We start from the raw sequence: 10,000 nt of genomic DNA, 5'->3' as shown, positions 1-10,000 counted from the left end.
GTGTGTGTGTGTGTGTGTGTGTGTAGCAGTGTTGGCTAATGTGTTGGCTGGTGGGAGAGGGAGGGAGGAGGCAGAGTGGTGTTGGTTCGCTCGGTTAGCTCAAAGCGGAGCACGCAGCAATCGCCCGTTTCACTCTTGTTGCTGCCCCATGAGTGGAGTTCCCCCTTAAGGTACTATGACTCCTAGGACTTTATAAAATTGCATTGTGCTAGTCTACATTAAGATTAAGAAAGATACTATAGACAACAAAAGGAGAAAGAACAAGAGAGACGAGTAGTATATGTAAAGGAGTAGAGTTCACCCTTCAGCTATTACAACTTTTCAGTTTTGGTAAAATTGAATGATGTCTAGTAAAAAAAAAAGAAAAAAAAGCAGAAGAAATAGGAGAGACAAAAATGTGGAGAGGAGAATGTTGGAGATAGATCTACTAGGAGAAGAGATGGGAAGAACGCCCAAGATAAGGTTTATGAACGCACTGAAAGAAGATATGCATGTAATGAATGTGACTGAGGAAGACACAGAAGACTGAGCGGTTGAGGATTGATGTGCAGTTATGACTCTTAACGGGGCCAATCAATAGAGTATAGCAGTAGGGATGATCGAATATTTGAGGCTAATGCTACTTAAAATACTGTATGTTTTCTCAGATAGAATACAAATAATCTGGCGCATAAATTCGAAACAAACTACGAGTAATCCATACCTTTCATTAGCCTGCATTTTTAATATCGCTCAGCAGAATCGCCTAGGGTTACCCAAGTGAGGCAACAAGTGTCATGAAGTCATTAACATTCAAAGTGTGAAGTGAGGACTGTGACACCACCACTTTCCCTCGGCAATTAAAAGACAGTGGCCACCACAACAACCTGACTTTTCTCCCTGCCACGTCACACGGCTTGATAGATCTTTCTACTTTACATTTTTTTCACGTCGGTAAAGTATCACAGTTATGGCTTCACAGTTAAAAGGAAAATAAATAACTAAAAACATGTTGACATTCATTCTCCGGGTGACACGTTTAGGAATAGTATGAGTGTGGCGCGTCTGGCAGAAGCTCTGGGGAAGTGAGGCGGGAAAAGCGAGTTATGGGAGAGGGAGAGGTGGAGGGCAGGAGAGGGAAAGGGAAAATGAGAGAGACAGCCTTGGTGGGGTCACTGAGGCTAGTAAAAAGGAAAGAAAAATAGGGATGAGATTTAAGTTTATTTTCTTAAGCTTTTCACTTTCTTTTAACAGTTTGTAGTGTCATTAAGGTTTTTAAGGATGTTTTCATGGTTGCCGTTATTGCTTAACATAAGATTCTGCTTCATTAGTGAGAGAAGTACGCATGTAAACCTGACTCTGTAGCCTTAAAAAACAGCAGAGCTTGTGAGAGGAGAAAGAGTTTCAGAATACAAATTGTACAGTAGAGCGAAGAGAAGAGAGTGATAAGGCAATTGGAGTAATAAGGAGGAGTTTGCAAGAGAGAGAGAGAGAGAGAGAGCGCTTGGCAAGGCACACGCATGGAGTGTGGAGATAATGGAGGAGTGGAGGTGAGCAGTGAGGGAATAGACTATAGAGATGGAGGAGATGGAGGAGCACTGGTGTGAGAAGAGAGGGAGAGGAGCATCAAAGACAAGCAGCAATGATGATGATCACGTGACCCTTCCTTGCCGCTTAATATGTGTGTGTGTGTGTGTGTGTGTGTGTGTGTGTGTGTGTGTGTGTGTGTGTGTGTGTGTGTGCGCGCGCGTGTGTGTGTGTGTGTGTGTGTGTGTGTTTGCTTGTTTGTTTATATAAGCTGAGGCGCTAGATGGCTTGGGCGCAAAACACGGCTGGCTGAGTTAAAGAGAGCAAGAGAAAGAGACAAGGAGGAGGAGAGGAGGGAGAAGACACAAGGAGGGGCAGAAAGGTGATAAGAAGGCACGGAGAGGATGGAGGATGATGGAGGTCGGTGAGACTGAGACATGGGGGAGAGGGATGGGGATGGTGACGAAGAGCAAAGACAAGGAGTGGATAGAAGTGCAAGCATCAGGCAGCCAGGCAGACGCTCGAGGCAGTAAAAATGACGATCACATATCTCTTTCTTTGAAGGCACTCAGGGCGTCAGTGACTGGAAATGAGACCGAGTGAGAATGACAAACACACGCACATAACTGCCGTGAGATGATTATTACATTTGTTTATCATACCATGCAAGAAGGACGGGGAGAGGAGGAGGAGGAGGAGGAGGAGGAGGAGGAGGAGGAGGAGGAGGAGGAGGAGGAGGAGGAGGAGGAGGAGGAGGAGGAGGAGAAAAAGGAGGAGATGGAGGAAACTGACAGTAGTAGTGACTGGAACAACAAGTGAGTGAACACGAACATAATAGAGTAGGAGGAAGAGAAGGAGAAGGAGGAGTCTGAAAATGAGAAGGCATGAGGAGGAAGAGGAAGAGGAAGCAGAAGAGCAGTAAGAGGACCATCACTTCAGATAGTGTCTGGAAGTTCGCTTTAACGAGAATAGTTGATCAAGGGTTTAGCAATACTGGAGCCCACACTGAGCCATTGCCGTCCATCGCCTTGTCCTGACTCGAGTGTTGAGGTGCACCGGGGGACACCAAGTAAATAAGGACGTATACAAAATTATTCACTCTCCTGCCATGACTATTTTTGAATACTACATAGATGATTACCAGAATTCTCAAGAGTGTTTTTTTCTCTTAGTAATGTAGAAATCTTTTTAATCTTCCCCTATATTCTTAAAAAGCCATGTCACTTCAACTGCATCATTCTGAAAATAGTAGAGATGCAGCATGAAATATGTCCAGTATTCAGAAATGCTTCTCTTTCTCACCACAATTATTTCCAATCGCCATAGAGATGGTTAGCTGGATTCATAACAACATTACTCTTATTAACAATGTAGAAACCTTTATAGAAAGTAGCGACGGTGTGGCACAGGAGTTTTAGAATGTCTCGCTCCCATCGCCTTGCCTCACCTCACCTCACCTCACCTCACTATTCCCTCGCTTAAACTTCTGGGCCAATAAATGCATTGTGATATTGGAAAATGACATGGGAATCAAGAGTTTGGACACAGTAGGGTAGGGATGGGTGTATAGCTCAGCATGCATGCATGATGCGGTGTTCATGTTTGTTGCGGATGTGGTGATATAGATACATGGAGAGAGAGAGAGAGAGAGAGTCTGTATGTGTGTGTGTGTGTGTGTGTGTGTGTGTGTGTGTGTGTGTGTGTGTGTGTGTGTGTGTGTGTGTAATTCACCTCGGTCGTCTGCTGGTCACCCAGCCAGTCTTCCCCATTACGGAGCGAGCTCAGAGCTCATAGACCGATCTTCGGGTAGGACTGAGACCACAACACACTCCACACACCGGGACAGCGAAGCCACAACCCCTCGAGTTACATCCCGTACCTATTTACTGCTAGGTGTGTGTGTGTGTGTGTGTGTGTGTGTGTGTGTGTGTGTGTGTGTGTGTGTGTGTGTGTAATTCACCTCGGTCGTCTGCTGGTCACCCAGCCACTCTTCCCCATTACGGAGCGAGCTCAGAGTTCATAGACCGATCTTCGGGTAGGACTGAGACCACATCAACACACAACATACCGGGAAAGCGAGGCCACAACCCCTCGAATTACATCCCGTACCTATTTACTGCTAGGTGAACAGGGGCTACACATTAAGAGGCTTGCCCATTTGCCTCGCCGCTTACCGGGACTCGAACCCGGCCCTCTCGTTTGTGAGTCGAGCGTGCTAACCACTACACTACGTGTGTGTGTGTGTGTGTGTGTGTGTGTGTGTGTGTGTGTGTGTGTAATTCACTGTTTGATCTGCTGCAGTCTCTGACGAGACAGCCAGACGTTACCCTACGGAACGAGCTCAGAGCTCATTATTTCCGATCTTCGGATAGGCCTGAGACCAGGCACACACCACACACCGGGACAACAAGGTCACAACTCCTCGATTTACATCCCGTACCTACTCACTGCTAGGTGAACAGGGGCTACACGTGAAAGGAGACACACCCAAATATCTCCACCCGGCCGGGGAATCGAACCCCGGTCCTCTGGCTTGTGAAGCCAGCGCTCTAACCACTGAGCTACCGGGCCGTGTGTGTGTGTGTGTGTGTGTGTGTGTGTGTGTGTGTGTGTGTGTTTCACTGTTTGATCTGTTGCAGATGTGTGTGTGTGTGTGTGTGTGTGTGTGTGTGTGTGTGTGTGTGTGTGTAGTGCTGTGCAAAAGTTGTGCCTGTGCAGTGTGCAGGTAGGACATTAATCCATGTATTTCAGACAGAATATTCTTACTTTAGTCAGGTGACAAAAAGTGTATATCAAATGAAATATCATTAGTAAGAGAATATAAATAGTGAAATAGAAAAGAAAATATTCGTATCTGACTAACTGCACATTTTAAACTTCCTATCTGATACAAAAATCAAAAAGAGACAAATATAAAAAAAAATAAGATAAAACTCGCACAAGACAAAATTGAGGTAGCGACAAATGAGTGTCGTAAATGATAAGAGAAATCATTGTGCAGGACACGAAACGTTACTGTTACTTTGAAGCATCACCACAGTTCACCGTGAGGGATGCGCGGCGTGGCGTGCATAGGACAGGAAAATAAGATGCACTTTTTGAAACGATTAGAATTTTCACAGATGTTGTTTTCAAGGGCTACATAGTTATCGGATAAGTTCTAATTAGCGTTTCTAGTAGTGACGATGCAGGATATTTGTCAAACTCTCATTAGAATGACAAAAGTTCATTGGAATTTTTTTTAAATCTGCGTTCCTTCAACAGGCGTAGATAAATTTCAACTATAGCCTGATAAAATCCCAATAATATCTACTATACACTTATAAAACCCTAATAATTTCCACTACAGCCTGATAGAACCTCAGCAATTTCCACTAGATTCTGATAAATCCCCAATAATATTCACTATAGTCTAATAAAACCACAACTATCACACCAACATGATAAAACGACAATAATTTTCCCTAAAGTCTGATAAACTTCAATAATATCCACACAACCTAATAAAACACCAATCATTTAGATTAGAGCCTTGTAAAACCCCAGTCATATCCTATAGTGCCTGATGAAAAACCCAGGAACTTCTACTTCACCCAAAATGAAATACCCAATGACTTCCAGTAGAGCCTGATTTATACATTTTTGAGAACCTCTTTCTCTACTAGAGCCCAATAACTTCCACTGGGTGACTAGAGCTTGATAAAAAAAAAAAACAATAACTTCTACTGCTGCCTGATAAAACTCCCAATGACTTCCAGTAAAGCCTGAGTAAACACCCAATATCACCCACTCGAGTGTGATAAAACACCAATTACTTTCACTACAGCTTGAATAAATCCCAATGACTTCCACAAAAGTCCGATAAAACGCCAATAACTTACATTACAGCCTGATAAAAACCCAATAACTTCCACAAGAGCCTGACAAAACCATAATAACTTCCACTAAACCTAATAAAACCCCAATAATTTCCACTAGAGGTTAATAAAAACAACAACTTCGACTAGAGCCTGATAGAATCCCCAACAACTTCGACTAGAGTCTGATAAAACCACCATAACTTCCACTTGAACCTGATAAAACCCCAGCACCTTCCAATAGAGTCTAATATAAACCCAATAACTTCGAATAGAGTTTGATAAAACCCTCAATAACTTCCACTAGAGCTTGATAAAACCCCAATAACTTTAAATACAGCCCAATAAAACCCTAGTAACTTCCGCTAAAGCCTGATAAAAACCCCAATAACTTTCACTAGAGCCTTATGAACCCCCCCAACCCCACAATAACTTCCACTAGGGTCTGTTGAATGTGGAGGAGATAAGAAGCTGAGGCGTTTGGGAATACAGTTTCCTAGTCTGCGAGAACACAGCAGACTTAACGGAGCGGATGCGTGACCCATTTTAGCCAACTACCAAGACTAAGCTTCAGTTGTTGTGTGTTCTCCTTTCACAGCTCTCTCTCTCTCTCTCTCTCTCTCTCTCACCGTTCCCATCCTGGAAATTTAGGTTAAAGTGATATTCCAGAGAAGGAATAAGAGATAACCAACAACAACAACAACAACAACAATAATGATAGCAATAATAATAATAATGACAATAATAATAATAATAATAATAATAATAATAATAATAATAATAATAATAATAATAATAATAATAATAATAATAATAATAATAATAATAATAATAATAATAATAATAATAATAATAATAATAATAATAATAATAATAATAATAATAATAATAATAATAATAATAATAATAATAATAATAATAATAATAATAATAATAATAATAATAATAATAATAATAATAATGGGTATATCAACAACATAATTACCACCAACAGCGAGGAGAGGAAAAAAGGAACAAAAACAAGGAAAAGTAGAGAGAGAGAGAGAGAGAGAGAGAGAGAGAGAGAGAGAGAGAGAGAGAAAGGCTGGGAATGAGAGCAAGGTCGAGGCGGTGGCTTCTAATAATGACTGTCTGAATCTTAATGCTTGCACCACTGCACACACACACACACACACACTCGCACACACACACACACACACACACCGGTAGCTCAGTGGTTAGAGCGCTGGCTTCACAAGCCAGAGGACCGGGGTTCGATTCCCCGGCCGGGTGGAGATATTTGGGTGTGTCTCCTTTCACGTGTAGCCCCTGTTCACCTAACAGTGAGTAGGTACGGGATGTAAATCGAGGAGTTGTGACCTTGTTGTCCCGGTGTGTGGTGTGTGCCTGGTCTCAGGCCTATCCGAAGATCGGAAATAATGAGCTCTGAGCTCGTTCCGTAGGGTAACGTCTGGCTGTCTCATCAGAGACTGCAGCAAATCAAATAAACAGTGAAAACACACACACACACACACACACACACACACACACACACACACACACACACACACATTCCAAGAAACTCCCTCGGCAAGTACCTATCCCCCAGAGTCTTAGTTCATTTCACACTGAACGGCCGTCTCCACCACTACCTACATAAGCAAACTTTGACCTTTGTTTTGTTATTATTGCCACCAGGTTGAGTATTTCCGAAACCACGAGAGCAACGATTGTGAAATAGGATACAGGTGTTGATCAAGGAGGTTAAGAAGGGTTATGGGTTAAGAACAATTGTAAAGGCGGGCCTCGGAGAATAAACCAATCTACATACTAGCTGTGTTTAAGGTTAGAACTGATATGAAAGAGTGAAGGTTGGGGAGGAGGAAAGCAAAGATGGATTGGAGAGAAATAAGGACGAAGGAAGAATATTAATTGTAGAGTAGTAGTAGTAGTAGTAGTAGTAGTAGTAGTAGTAGTAGTAGTAGCAGCAGCAGTAGTAATAGTATTAGTAATAAAAGGAAAATGAGACATAAATTATAGCCAAAATGAAAGGAGATTGAGGCAAATTTCGAAGTCCACAAAAAAGTAAGTAATAGAAAATAAGTTGGAATTAATGCGAGGAGAAATCTTACAAGGAACATCAATTTGAGGTAACTGTCATCATCAATCAGGCCTCCATTCAACGCAGTAATTTTGTGGTGAATGTTGTGAGATGAGGGCATACACACACACACACACACACACACACACACACACACACACACACACACACATACATCTCTCCGCCCTCTCGCATGGTCGACAGGTGAATGCCGCATATCGACACATAGGTATACGTAATATCTTCCTATTGACAGGTAGGAACACACACACGTACGCATGCACACACATACATACACACACACAGAGAGAGAGAGAGAGAGAGAGAGAGAGAGAGAGAGAGAGAGAGAGAGAGAGAGAGAGAGAGAGAGAGAGAGAGAGAGAGAGAGAGAGAGAGAGAGAGAGAGAGAGAGTATACTTAAAGTGTAAGAATAAAAAAAACTATTCATATCAACATTTTCCGTCTGTGATAAAAGCTTAGTAAGAAACATTTTCACCTAAGTCTCATTTCTTTCCTTAATAAATACTAATAACTAAAGAGTGACAGAATGATTTAGTCACTTAATGGTTATGATCACATAATTGCAAAGGAAGCGAGGAAAAACATTTAAGAAATGCTTTGACATGTTATGTACTTATAGTTTACAACCTGATCGTCATTCGTCACTATACACATCTCATCCACACAAGTCCAGGTTACAGTGACGGTGATGAATACATGCAGCAATCATATTCAGTTACTAAAAAAGCTAATACTGAGGAAGACAGTATGAACCAATTCACATATTGGACAAGTTCATATTAACATACTTCTTTTTAAGTTTTTAAGTTTCTCAACTTCTCTAAATTGTTTTTGAGAAATATGAAACATTTTTCCTGACGATTTTTTTCTTTTTTGGTTTTGGAAACTTTTTTATTCAGAAATTTATAAGGAAACCGCCAATTTCAAATCAATTTTCAAAAGTTCTATTCAAAATATTTCTTTTTTATTCCGATCTGCTTCAGATTAATAAAAAGAGACATTTGCCTAACTCAAGTTTGTTTCAATAAAGTTTTCTTTGTTGTTGTTGTTTTTTTGTCTCGTAAAATTGATAAATGGTCTTTACATTCAAAAAGTTATTTCTCGCCATTTCTCTTCAATAGTCCTGCAGCACAGGAAACACACATGTAAACAAATAGACAAAAATAAAACAAATGATAATTCCTGTTAAAAAAAAAAATTGTCTTGTCTCCTTAATCTGCCAGAGCTAGAACGGCGCCTCCTCTTCACGTCTCCATACAAAATTAATTATGTTCTTCACAGTGCACTGAATCCTAACAGAAATGATGGGCGCAGAGGTAAAACAATTAAGAGTGACTCACCTGTTTCTTCTCGTTGTAGAGGTTACGAAAAGCCGCGCCAACGAATCTGGAGAGGAAGAGATGGCGTCATGTCTGTACACTTTATTATAATCTCTCTGGGAAAACTGTGAATAATCCTGAATAATGACAGGCTATCTCATAAAAAAATTCGGGTAGAAAATAGAATGAGTTTATTTTGCCTTCTTTCTTCTCCTGCAGTCTGCTTCTCGCCATTCTTGCATTTAGCCTCCTCCTCCTCCTCTTGATTCTATTACTGATCTTCCTGCTTTTCTCTAAAGTCACACAAGAAACAAAAAGTTTAAAGGAAAAAAGAAAGTAAATTATTTGAACTTTTGCACTCCCACCTTAGTTTTCGTTTTATTTTTTTCCCGAGTGACACTGACTGATGTGCCTCAAGCTAAAGCATCCAGCTCTCTCTCTCTCTCTCTCTCTCTCTCTCTCTCTCTCTCTCTCTCTCTCTCTCTCTCTCTCTCTCTCTCTCTCTCTCTCTCAAGGAAACTTAATTTATCGTTTTCTTTACTACGCATTGTGTCTCCATTTTTTTCTCTAATTCTTAACATCCTTTTGGGTCCTCTGAGGGACTCAACTCTTGGTTTCAACCAGCACGACAAAAACAACACACCAATACTCACAGCAACAAAAGCGAGAAAAGAAACACAGCGCTACATCACCGGCCTCGTTGATAAGCAGCGGCCGGCTTAGCAAAGTGACGTTTGTTCAAAGTTTTCTTCTCCAAGACTAACACACACACACACACACACACACACACACACACACACACACACACACACACACACACACACACACACACACACACACACACACACACACAACGTTTCGGGTAAGCTTTTATTTTTCCAGGGTCAAGAATACTTTTGAATCCCAGAAGACAAGAAAAATTTGCACTCCCACAAACAACAAATAGCAGCAGCTGAAATAACAACAGCAAAAAGATATAACTTAGAAAAATGCATACATACTTTTTTATCTTATCAAATTACCATCACGCGTGCCTCTTAAATGTGTCCCTTAACTGGTAGGATATGATTAGTTTAATATAGTGAATAAATATTTGTCAGCGAGTGGTAAGAAAGAGGGAACAATAAGAACGTCTTCTTTTTAATTATCTTCACTTAGTTAAACACAATTGATAGCTTTTTTTTTTATTTGATTTCAGTGCATTTACTGTTAAAACT

The 10,000-nt window shown here is 41.0% G+C and overlaps 1 protein-coding gene across 1 annotated transcript in view; it reads right to left on the bottom strand.

Moving 5' to 3' along the window:
- LOC123519733 (G-protein coupled receptor moody-like) overlaps window positions 1–10,000 on the bottom strand; it is a 145,550-nt gene that overhangs the window by 45,456 nt on the left and 90,094 nt on the right. Inside the window, exon 3 of the mRNA XM_045281237.1 lies at window positions 8,805–8,850. The gene's annotated coding sequence lies outside the window, so the exon portion shown is untranslated. The remainder of the gene's footprint in view (window positions 1–8,804; window positions 8,851–10,000) is intronic.

This window comes from Portunus trituberculatus, chromosome 46, assembly GCF_017591435.1.
Source record: "Portunus trituberculatus isolate SZX2019 chromosome 46, ASM1759143v1, whole genome shotgun sequence".
Classification (NCBI taxonomy): domain Eukaryota; kingdom Metazoa; phylum Arthropoda; class Malacostraca; order Decapoda; family Portunidae; genus Portunus; species Portunus trituberculatus.
The sequence above is the reverse complement of the archived record's forward strand: the minus strand, read 5'-3'. Positions and strand labels throughout refer to the sequence as shown.